Source organism: Saccoglossus kowalevskii, chromosome 5, assembly GCF_978046115.1.
Source record: "Saccoglossus kowalevskii chromosome 5, keSacKowa6.1, whole genome shotgun sequence".
NCBI lineage: Eukaryota > Metazoa > Hemichordata > Enteropneusta > Harrimaniidae > Saccoglossus > Saccoglossus kowalevskii.
The window spans coordinates 5,275,480-5,289,861 of NC_140645.1; the positions used below are offsets into that span (position 1 = coordinate 5,275,480).

General features: G+C 40.1%; 1 protein-coding gene across 1 annotated transcript in view; it reads right to left on the reverse strand.

Annotated features, from left to right (window-relative positions):
* Nucleotides 1–14,382, reverse strand: part of LOC102803607 (cyclic nucleotide-binding domain-containing protein 2-like) — a 108,738-nt gene that overhangs the window by 49,626 nt on the left and 44,730 nt on the right. The gene's annotated exons all lie outside the window — the stretch shown is intronic.

A 14,382-nucleotide genomic window follows, 5' to 3' on the forward strand; every position in this document is an offset into this window, starting at 1 on the left:
ATGTATGTACGTACCTCTATACCCACTGACAGCAATTCACATGAAACATCACTAGAAACCATGGTCTGTACATACCTCTCTACCCACTGAAAGCAATTCACTTGGAACATCACTAGTAACCATGTCTGTACGTACCTCTCTACCCACTGACAGCAATTCACATGAAACATCACTAGTAACCATGTCTATACGTACCTTTATACCCACTGACAGCAATTTATATGAAACATCACTAGTAACCATGTCTGTACGTACCTCTCTTCCCACTGATAGTAATTCACCTGAAACATCACAAGTAACCATGTCTGTACGTACCTCTCTACCCACTGACAGCAATTTATATGAAACATCACTAGTAACCATGTCTGTACGTACCTCTATACTCACTGACCGCAATTCACATGAAACATCACTAGAAACCAGGTCTGTACATACCTCTCTACCCACTGAAAGCAATTCACATGAAACACCACTAGTAACCATGTCTATACGTACCTCTATACCCACTGACAGCAATTCACATGAAACATCACTAGTAACCATGTCTGTACGTACGTCTCTTCGCACTGATAGTAATTCACCTGAAACATCACTAGTAACCATGTCCGTACGTACCTCTATACCCACTAACAGCAATTTATATGAAACATCACTAGTAACCATGTCTGTACGTACCTCTCTTTCCACTGATAGTAATTCACCTGAAACATCACTAGTACCCATGTCTGTACGTACCTCTATACTCACTTACCGCAATTCACATGAAACATCACTAGAAACCATGTCTATACATAACTCTCTACCCACTTACATCAATTCACATGAAACATCACTAGTAACCATGTCTGTACGTACCTCTCTTCGCACTGATATTAATTCACCTGAAACATCACTAGTAACCATGTCTTTACGTACCTCTATACCCACTGACAGCAATTTACATGAAACATCACTAGTAACCATGTCTGTACGTACCTCTCTTCCCACTGATAGTACATGTAATTCGCCTGAAACATCACTAGTAACTATGTCTGTACGTACCTCTATACTCACTGACCGCAATTCACATGAAACATCACTAGAAACCATGTCTATGCATACCTCTCTACCCACTGACAGCAATTCGCATGAAAGATCACAAGTAACCATGTCTGTACGTACCTCTATACCCACTGACAGCAATTCACATGAAACATCACTAGAAACCATGTCTGTACATACCTCTCTACCCACTGAAAGCAATTCACATGGAACATCACTAGTAACCATGTCTGTACGTACCTCTCTACCCACTGACAGCAATTCACATGAAACAACACTAGTAACCATGTATGTACGTCCCTCTATACCCACTGACAGCAATTCACATGAACATCACAAGTAACAATGTCTGTACATACATACCTCTCTACACACTGACAGCAATTTATATGAAACATCACTAGTAACCATGTATGTACGTACCTCAGTACCCACTAACATCAATTTATATGAAACATCACTAGTAACCATGTCTGTACGTCCCTCTATACCCACTGACAGCAATTCACATGAAACATCACTAGTAACCATGTCTGTACGTACCTGTCTTCCCACTGACAGCAATTCACATGAAACATCACTAGTAACCATGTCTGTACGTACCTCTCTACCCACTGACAGAAATTTATATGAAACATCACTAGTAACCATGTCTGTACGCACCGCTCTACCCACTGATAGTAATTCACCTGAAACATCACTAGTAACCATGTTTGTACGTACCTCTATACCCAATGAGAGCAATTCACATGAAACATCACTAGTAACCATGTTTGTACGTACCTCTCTACCCACTGACAGCAATTTATATGAAACATCATTAGTAACCATGTCTGTACATACCTCTCTACCCACTAATAGTAATTCACCTGAGACATCACTAGTAACCATGTCCGTACGGACCTCTATACTCACTGACAGCAATTCACATAAAACATCACTAGAAACCATGTCTGTACATACCTCCTACCCACTGAAAGCAATTCACATGAAACATCACTAGAAACCATGTCTATACATACCACTCTACCCTCTGTCAGCAATTCACATGAAAGATCACTAGTTACCATGTCTGTACGTACCACTATACCCACTGACAGCAATTCACATGAAACATCACTAGAAAACATGTCTGTACATACCTCTCTACCCACTGAAAGCAATTCACATGAAACATCACTAGTAACTATGTCTGCACGTACCTCTATACTCACTGACCGCAAATCACATGAAACATCACTAGAAACCATGTCTATACATACCTCTATACCCACTGACAGCAATTCACATGTAACATCACTGGTAACCATGTCTGTACATACTTCTCTACCCACTGACAGCAATTCACATGAAACATCACTAGTAACCATGTCTGTACGTACCTCTCTACCCACTGACAGTAATTCACCTGAAACATCACAAGTAACCATGTCTGTACGTACCTCTATACCCACTGAGAGCAATTCACATGAAACATCACTAGTAACCGAGTCTGTGCGTACCCCTCTACCCACTGACAGCAATTTATATGAAACATCACTATTAAACATGTCTGTACGTACCTCTCTACCAACTGACATCAATTCACATGAAACATCACTAGTAACCATGTCTGTACATACCTCTATACCCACTGACAGCAATTCGCATGAAACATCACAAGTAACAATGTCTGTACATACCTCTCTACCCACTGACTGCAATTTATATGAAACATCACTAGTAACCATGTCTTTACATACTTCTCTACCCACTGCCAGCAATTTATATGAAACAACACTAGTAACCATGTATGTACGTCCCTCTCTACCCACTGACAGCAATTTATATGAAACATCACTAGTAACCATGTCTGTACGTACCTCTATACCCACTGACAGAAATTCACATGAAACATCACTAGTAACCATGTCTTTACATACCTCTCTACCCACTGACAGCAATTTATATGAAACATCACTAGTAACCATGTATGTACGTCTCTCTCTACCCACTGACAGCAATTTGTACGAAACATCACTAGTAACCATGTCTATACGTACCTCTCTACCCACTGACAGAAATTTATATGAAACATTACTGGTAACCATGTCTGTACGTACCTCTCTACCCACTGTTAGTAATTCACCTGAAACATCACTAGTAACCATGTCTGTACGTACCTCTCTACCCACTGAGAGCAATTCCCATGAAACATCACTAGTAACCGAGTCTGTACGTACCTCTCTACCCACTGACAGCAATTTATATGAAACATCACTAGTAACCATGTCTGTACGTACCTCTCTACCAACTGACAGCAATTCACATGAAACATCACTAGTAACCATGTCTGTACATACCTCTATACCCACTGACAGCAATTCACATGAAACATCACAAGTAACAATGTCTGTACATACCTCTCTACCCACTGACAGCAATTTATATGAAACATCACTAGTAACCATGTCTGTACGTACCTCTCTACCAACTGACAGCAATTCACATGAAACATCACTAGTAACCATGTCTGTACATACCTCTATACCCACTGACAGCAATTCACATGAAACATCACAAGTAACCATGTCTGTACATACCTCTCTACCCATTGACAGCAATTTATATGAAACATCACTAGTAACCATGTTTGTATGTACCTCTCTACCAACTGACAGCAATTCACATGAAACATCACTAGTAACCATGTCTGTACATACCTCTCTACCCACTGACAGCAATTTACATGAAACATCACTAGTAACCATGTCTGTACGTACCTCTCTACCAACTGACAGCAATTCACATGAAACATCACTAGTAACCATGTCTGTACATACCTCTATACCCACTGACAGCAATTCACATGAAACATCACAAGTAACAATGTCTGTACATACCTCGCTACCCACTGACAGCAATTTATATGAAACATCACTAGTAACCGAGTCTGTACGTACCTTTCTACCAACAGACAGCAATTTATATGAAACATCACTAGTAACCATGTTTGTACATACCTCTATACCCAATGAGAGCAATTCACATGAAACATCACTAGTAACCATGTCTGTACGTACCTCTCTACCCACTGACAGCAATTTATATGAAACATCATTAGTAACCATGTCTGTACATACCTCTCTACCCACTAATAGTAATTCACCTGAGACATCACTAGTAACCATGTCCGTACGGACCTCTATACTCACTGACAGCAATTCACATAAAACATCACTAGAAACCATGTCTGTACATAGCTCTCTACCCACTGAAAGCAATTCACATGAAACATCACTAGAAACCATGTCTATACATACCACTCTACCCTCTGTCAGCAATTCACATGAAAGATCACTAGTAACCATGTCTGTACGTACCTCTATAACCACTGACAGCAATTCACATGAAACATCACTAGAAAACATGTCTGTACATACCTCTCTACCCACTGAAAGCAATTCACATGAAACATCACTAGTAACTATGTCTGCACGTACCTCTATACTCACTGACCGCAAATCACATGAAACATCACTAGAAACCATATCTATACATACCTCTATACCCACTGACAGCAATTCACATGTAACATCACTGGTAACCATGTCTGTACATACTTCTCTACCCACTGACAGCAATTCACATGAAACATCACTAGTAACCATGTCTGTACGTACCTCTCTACCCACTGACAGTAATTCACCTGAAACATCACTAGTAACCATGTCTGTACGTACCTCTATACCCACTGAGAGCAATTCACATGAAACATCACTAGTAACCGAGTCTGTGCGTACCCCTCTACCCACTGACAGCAATTTATATGAAACATCACTAGTAAACATGTCTGTACGTACCTCTCTACCAACTGACATCAATTCACATGAAACATCACTAGTAACCATGTCTGTACATACCTCTATACCCACTGACAGCAATTCACATGAAACATCACAAGTAACAATGTCTGTACATACCTCTCTACCCACTGACTGCAATTTATATGAAACATCACTAGTAACCATGTCTTTACATACCTCTCTACCCACTGCCAGCAATTTATATGAAACAACACTAGTAACCATGTATGTACGTCCCTCTCTACGCACTGACAGCAATTTATATGAAACATCACTAGTAACCATGTCTGTACGTACCTCTATACCCACTGACAGAAATTCACATGAAACATCACTAGTAACCATGTCTTTACATACCTCTCTACCCACTGACAGCAATTTATATGAAACATCACTAATAACCATGTATGTACGTCTCTCTCTACCCACTGACAGCAATTTGTACGAAACATCACTAGTAACCATGTCTATACGTACCTCTCTACCCACTGACAGAAATTTATATGAAACATTACTGGTAACCATGTCTGTACGTACCTCTCTACCCACTGATAGTAATTCACCTGAAACATCACTAGTAACCATGTCTGTACGTACCTCTCTACCCACTGAGAGCAATTCCCATGAAACATCACTAGTAACCGAGTCTGTACGTACCTCTCTACCCACTGACAGCAATTTATATGAAACATCACTAGTAACCATGTCTGTACGTACCTCTCTACCAACTGACAGCAATTCACATGAAACATCACTAGTAACCATGTCTGTACATACCTCTATACCCACTGACAGCAATTCGCATGAAACATCACAAGTAACAATGTCTGTACATACCTCTCTACCCACTGACTGCAATTTATATGAAACATCACTAGTAACCATGTCTTTACATACTTCTCTACCCACTGCCAGCAATTTATATGAAACAACACTAGTAACCATGTATGTACGTCCCTCTCTACCCACTGACAGCAATTTATATGAAACATCACTAGTAACCATGTCTGTACGTACCTCTATACCCACTGACAGAAATTCACATGAAACATCACTAGTAACCATGTCTTTACATACCTCTCTACCCACTGACAGCAATTTATATGAAACATCACTAGTAACCATGTATGTACGTCTCTCTCTACCCACTGACAGCAATTTGTACGAAACATCACTAGTAACCATGTCTATACGTACCTCTCTACCCACTGACAGAAATTTATATGAAACATTACTGGTAACCATGTCTGTACGTACCTCTCTACCCACTGATAGTAATTCACCTGAAACATCACTAGTAACCATGTCTGTACGTACCTCTCTACCCACTGAGAGCAATTCCCATGAAACATCACTAGTAACCGAGTCTGTACGTACCTCTCTACCCACTGACAGCAATTTATATGAAACATCACTAGTAACCATGTCTGTACGTACCTCTCTACCAACTGACAGCAATTCACATGAAACATCACTAGTAACCATGTCTGTACATACCTCTATACCCACTGACAGCAATTCACATGAAACATCACAAGTAACAATGTCTGTACATACCTCTCTACCCACTGACAGCAATTTATATGAAACATCACTAGTAACCATGTCTGTACGTACCTCTCTACCAACTGACAGCAATTCACATGAAACATCACTAGTAACCATGTCTGTACATACCTCTATACCCACTGACAGCAATTCACATGAAACATCACAAGTAACCATGTCTGTACATACCTCTCTACCCATTGACAGCAATTTATATGAAACATCACTAGTAACCATGTTTGTACGTACCTCTCTACCAACTGACAGCAATTCACATGAAACATCACTAGTAACCATGTCTGTACATACCTCTCTACCCACTGACAGCAATTTACATGAAACATCACTAGTAACCATGTCTGTACGTACCTCTCTACCAACTGACAGCAATTCACATGAAACATCACTAGTAACCATGTCTGTACATACCTCTATACCCACTGACAGCAATTCACATGAAACATCACAAGTAACAATGTCTGTACATACCTCGCTACCCACTGACAGCAATTTATATGAAACATCACTAGTAACCGAGTCTGTACGTACCTTTCTACCAACAGACAGCAATTTATATGAAACATCACTAGTAACCATGTTTGTACATACCTCTATATCCAATGAGAGCAATTCACATGAAACATCACTAGTAACCATGTCTGTACGTACCTCTCTACCCACTGACAGCAATTTATATGAAACATCATTAGTAACCATGTCTGTACATACCTCTCTACCCACTAATAGTAATTCATCTGAGACATCACTAGTAACCATGTCCGTACGGACCTCTATACTCACTGACAGCAATTCACATAAAACATCACTAGAAACCATGTCTGTACATACCTCTCTACCCACTGAAAGCAATTCACATGAAACATCACTAGAAACCATGTCTATACATACCACTCTACCCTCTGTCAGCAATTCACATGAAAGATCACTAGTAACCATGTCTGTACGTACCTCTATAACCACTGACAGCAATTCACATGAAACATCACTAGAAAACATGTCTGTACATACCTCTCTACCCACTGAAAGCAATTCACATGAAACATCACTAGTAACTATGTCTGCACGTACCTCTATACCCACTGACAGCAATTCACATGTAACATCACTAGAAACCATGTCTGTACATACTTCTCTACCCACTGACAGCAATTCACATGAAACATCACTAGTAACCATGTCTGTACGTACCTCTCTACCCACTGACAGTAATTCACCTGAAACATCACTAGTAACCATGTCTGTACGTACCTCTATACCCACTGAGAGCAATTCACATGAAACATCATTAGTAACCGAGTCTGTGCGTACCCCTCTACCCACTGACAGCAATTTATATGAAACATCACTAGTAAACATGTCTGTACGTACCTCTCTACCAACTGACATCAATTCACATGAAACATCACTAGTAACCATGTCTGTACATACCTCTATACCCACTGACAGCAATTCACATGAAACATCACAAGTAACAATGTCTGTACATACCTCTCTACCCACTGACTGCAATTTATATGAAACATCACTAGTAACCATGTCTTTACATACCTCTCTACCCACTGCCAGCAATTTATATGAAACAACACTAGTAACCATGTATGTACGTCCCTCTCTACCCACTGACAGCAATTTATATGAAACATCACGAGTAACCATGTCTGTACGTACCTCTATACCCACTGACAGAAATTCACATGAAACATCACTAGTAACCATGTCTTTACATACCTCTCTACCCACTGACAGCAATTTATATGAAACATCACTAGTAACCATGTATGTACGTCTCTCTCTACCCACTGACAGCAATTTGTACGAAACATCACTAGTAACCATGTCTATACGTACCTCTCTACCCACTGACAGAAATTTATATGAAACATTACTGGTAACCATGTCTGTACGTACCTCTCTACCCACTGATAGTAATTCACCTGAAACATCACTAGTAACCATGTCTGTACGTACCTCTCTACCCACTGAGAGCAATTCCCATGAAACATCACTAGTAACCGAGTCTGCACGTACCTCTCTACCCACTGACAGCAATTTATATGAAACATCACTAGTAACCATGTCTGTACGTACCTCTCTACCAACTGACAGCAATTCACATGAAACATCACTAGTAACCATGTCTGTACATACCTCTATACCCACTGACAGCAATTCACATGAAACATCACAAGTAACAATGTCTGTACATACCTCTCTACCCACTGACAGCAATTTATATGAAACATCACTAGTAACCATGTCTGTACATACCTCTCTACCCACTGACAGCAATTCACATGAAACATCACAAGTAACAATGTCTGTACATACCTCTCTACCCACTGACAGCAATTCACATGAAACATCACAAGTAACAATGTCTGTACATACCTCTCTACCCACTGACAGCAATTTATATGAAACATCACTAGTAACCGAGTCTGTACGTACCTTTCTACCCACAGACAGCAATTTATATGAAACATCACTAGTAACCATGTCTGTACGTACCTCTCTACCAACTGACAGCAATTCACATGAAACATCACTAGTAACCATGTCTGTACGTACCTCTATACCCACTGAGAGCAATTCACATGAAACATCACTAGTAACCGAGTCTGTGCGTACCCCTCTACCCACTGACAGCAATTTATATGAAACATCACTAGTAAACATGTCTGTACGTACCTCTCTACCAACTGACATCAATTCACATGAAACATCACCAGTAACCATGTCTGTACATACCTCTATACCCACTGACAGCAATTCACATGAAACATCACAAGTAACAATGTCTGTACATACCTCTCTACCCACTGACTGCAATTTATATGAAACATCACTAGTAACCATGTCTTTACATACCTCTCTACCCACTGCCAGCAATTTATATGAAACAACACTAGTAACCATGTATGTACGTCCCTCTCTACCCACTGACAGCAATTTATATGAAACATCACTAGTAACCATGTCTGTACGTACCTCTATACCCACTGACAGAAATTCACATGAAACATCACTAGTAACCATGTCTTTACATACCTCTCTACCCACTGACAGCAATTTATATGAAACATCACTAGTAACCATGTATGTACGTCTCTCTCTACCCACTGACAGCAATTTGTACGAAACATCACTAGTAACCATGTCTATACGTACCTCTCTACCCACTGACAGAAATTTATATGAAACATTACTGGTAACCATGTCTGTACGTACCTCTCTACCCACTGATAGTAATTCACCTGAAACATCACTAGTAACCATGTCTGTACGTACCTCTCTACCCACTGAGAGCAATTCCCATGAAACATCACTAGTAACCGAGTCTGTACGTACCTCTCTACCCACTGACAGCAATTTATATGAAACATCACTAGTAACCATGTCTGTACGTACCTCTCTACCAACTGACAGCAATTCACATGAAACATCACTAGTAACCATGTCTGTACATACCTCTATACCCACTGACAGCAATTCACATGAAACATCACAAGTAACAATGTCTGTACATACCTCTCTACCCACTGACAGCAATTTATATGAAACATAACTAGTAACCATGTCTGTACATACCTCTCTACCCACTGACAGCAATTCACATGAAACATCACAAGTAACAATGTCTGTACATACCTCTCTACCCACTGACAGCAATTCACATGAAACATCACAAGTAACAATGTCTGTACATACCTCTCTACCCACTGACAGCAATTTATATGAAACATCACTAGTAACCGAGTCTGTACATACCTCTATACCCACTGACAGCAATTCACATGAAACATCACTAGTAACCATGTCTGTACATACCTCTCTACCCAGTGACAGCAATTGATATGAAACATCACCAGTAACCATCTCTGTACATACATCTATACCCACTGACAACAATTCACATGAAAAATCACTAGTAACAATGTCTGTACATACTTCTCTACCCATTGACAGCAATTCACATGAAACATCACTAGTAACCATGTCTGTACATACCTCTCTACCCACTGAAAGCAATTCACATGAAACATCACTAGTAACCATGTCTGTACGTACCTCTATACCCACTGAGAGCAATTCACATGAAACATCATTAGTAACCGAGTCTGTGCGTACCCCTCTACCCACTGACAGCAATTTATATGAAACATCACTAGTAAACATGTCTGTACGTACCTCTCTACCAACTGACATCAATTCACATGAAACATCACTAGTAACCATGTCTGTACATACCTCTATACCCACTGACAGCAATTCACATGAAACATCACAAGTAACAATGTCTGTACATACCTCTCTACCCACTGACTGCAATTTATATGAAACATCACTAGTAACCATGTCTTTACATACCTCTCTACCCACTGCCAGCAATTTATATGAAACAACACTAGTAACCATGTATGTACGTCCCTCTCTACCCACTGACAGCAATTTATATGAAACATCACGAGTAACCATGTCTGTACGTACCTCTATACCCACTGACAGAAATTCACATGAAACATCACTAGTAACCATGTCTTTACATACCTCTCTACCCACTGACAGCAATTTATATGAAACATCACTAGTAACCATGTATGTACGTCTCTCTCTACCCACTGACAGCAATTTGTACGAAACATCACTAGTAACCATGTCTATACGTACCTCTCTACCCACTGACAGAAATTTATATGAAACATTACTGGTAACCATGTCTGTACGTACCTCTCTACCCACTGATAGTAATTCACCTGAAACATCACTAGTAACCATGTCTGTACGTACCTCTCTACCCACTGAGAGCAATTCCCATGAAACATCACTAGTAACCGAGTCTGCACGTACCTCTCTACCCACTGACAGCAATTTATATGAAACATCACTAGTAACCATGTCTGTACGTACCTCTCTACCAACTGACAGCAATTCACATGAAACATCACTAGTAACCATGTCTGTACATACCTCTATACCCACTGACAGCAATTCACATGAAACATCACAAGTAACAATGTCTGTACATACCTCTCTACCCACTGACAGCAATTTATATGAAACATCACTAGTAACCATGTCTGTACATACCTCTCTACCCACTGACAGCAATTCACATGAAACATCACAAGTAACAATGTCTGTACATACCTCTCTACCCACTGACAGCAATTCACATGAAACATCACAAGTAACAATGTCTGTACATACCTCTCTACCCACTGACAGCAATTTATATGAAACATCACTAGTAACCGAGTCTGTACGTACCTTTCTACCCACAGACAGCAATTTATATGAAACATCACTAGTAACCATGTCTGTACGTACCTCTCTACCAACTGACAGCAATTCACATGAAACATCACTAGTAACCATGTCTGTACGTACCTCTATACCCACTGAGAGCAATTCACATGAAACATCACTAGTAACCGAGTCTGTGCGTACCCCTCTACCCACTGACAGCAATTTATATGAAACATCACTAGTAAACATGTCTGTACGTACCTCTCTACCAACTGACATCAATTCACATGAAACATCACCAGTAACCATGTCTGTACATACCTCTATACCCACTGACAGCAATTCACATGAAACATCACAAGTAACAATGTCTGTACATACCTCTCTACCCACTGACTGCAATTTATATGAAACATCACTAGTAACCATGTCTTTACATACCTCTCTACCCACTGCCAGCAATTTATATGAAACAACACTAGTAACCATGTATGTACGTCCCTCTCTACCCACTGACAGCAATTTATATGAAACATCACTAGTAACCATGTCTGTACGTACCTCTATACCCACTGACAGAAATTCACATGAAACATCACTAGTAACCATGTCTTTACATACCTCTCTACCCACTGACAGCAATTTATATGAAACATCACTAGTAACCATGTATGTACGTCTCTCTCTACCCACTGACAGCAATTTGTACGAAACATCACTAGTAACCATGTCTATACGTACCTCTCTACCCACTGACAGAAATTTATATGAAACATTACTGGTAACCATGTCTGTACGTACCTCTCTACCCACTGATAGTAATTCACCTGAAACATCACTAGTAACCATGTCTGTACGTACCTCTCTACCCACTGAGAGCAATTCCCATGAAACATCACTAGTAACCGAGTCTGTACGTACCTCTCTACCCACTGACAGCAATTTATATGAAACATCACTAGTAACCATGTCTGTACGTACCTCTCTACCAACTGACAGCAATTCACATGAAACATCACTAGTAACCATGTCTGTACATACCTCTATACCCACTGACAGCAATTCACATGAAACATCACAAGTAACAATGTCTGTACATACCTCTCTACCCACTGACAGCAATTTATATGAAACATAACTAGTAACCATGTCTGTACATACCTCTCTACCCACTGACAGCAATTCACATGAAACATCACAAGTAACAATGTCTGTACATACCTCTCTACCCACTGACAGCAATTCACATGAAACATCACAAGTAACAATGTCTGTACATACCTCTCTACCCACTGACAGCAATTTATATGAAACATCACTAGTAACCGAGTCTGTACATACCTCTATACCCACTGACAGCAATTCACATGAAACATCACTAGTAACCATGTCTGTACATACCTCTCTACCCAGTGACAGCAATTGATATGAAACATCACCAGTAACCATCTCTGTACATACATCTATACCCACTGACAACAATTCACATGAAAAATCACTAGTAACAATGTCTGTACATACTTCTCTACCCATTGACAGCAATTCACATGAAACATCACTAGTAACCATGTCTGTACATACCTCTCTACCCACTGAAAGCAATTCACATGAAACATCACTAGTAACCATGTCTGTACGTACCTCTCTACCCACTGAAAGCAATTCACAGGAAAAATCACTAGTAACCATGTCTGTACGTACCTCTCTACCCACTGATAGTAATTCACCTGAAACATCACTAGTAACCATGTCTGTACATACCTCTACACCCACTGACAGCAATTCACATGAAACATCACTAGTAACCATGTATGTACGTCCCTCTCTACCCACTGATAGTAATTCACCTGAAACATCACTAGTAACCATGTCTGTACATACCTCTACACCCACTGACAGCAATTCACATGAAACATCACTAGTAACCATGTCTGTACGTACCTCTACACCCACTGACAGCAATTCACATGAAACATCACTAGTAACCATGTATGTACGTCCCTCTCTACCCACTGATAGTAATTCACCTGAAACATCACTAGTAACCATGTCTGTACATACCTCTACACCCACTGACAGCAATTCACATGGAACATCACTAGTAACCATGTATGTACGTCCCTCTCTACCCACTGATAGTAATTCACCTGAAACATCACTAGTAACCATGTCTGTACATACCTCTACACCCACTGACAGCAATTCACATGAAACATCACTAGTAACCATGTCTGTACGTACCTCTCTACCCACTGATAGCAATTCACATGAAATATCACTAGTAACCATGTCTGTACATACATCTATACCCACTGACAACAATTCACATGAAAAATCACTAGTAACAATGTCTGTACATACTTCTCTACCCACTGACAGCAATTCACATGAAATATCACTAGTAACCATGTCTGTACATACATCTATACCCACTGACAGCAATTCACATGAAACATCACTAGTAACCATGTCTGTACATACATCTATACCCACTGACAGCAATTCACATGAAACATCACTAGAAACCATGTCTGTACATACCTCTCTACCCACTGATAGTAATTCACCTGAAACATCACTAGTAACCATGTCTGTACATACCTCTACACCCACTGACAGCAATTCACATGAAACATCACTAGTAACCATGTCTGTACGTACCTCTCTACCCACTGACAGC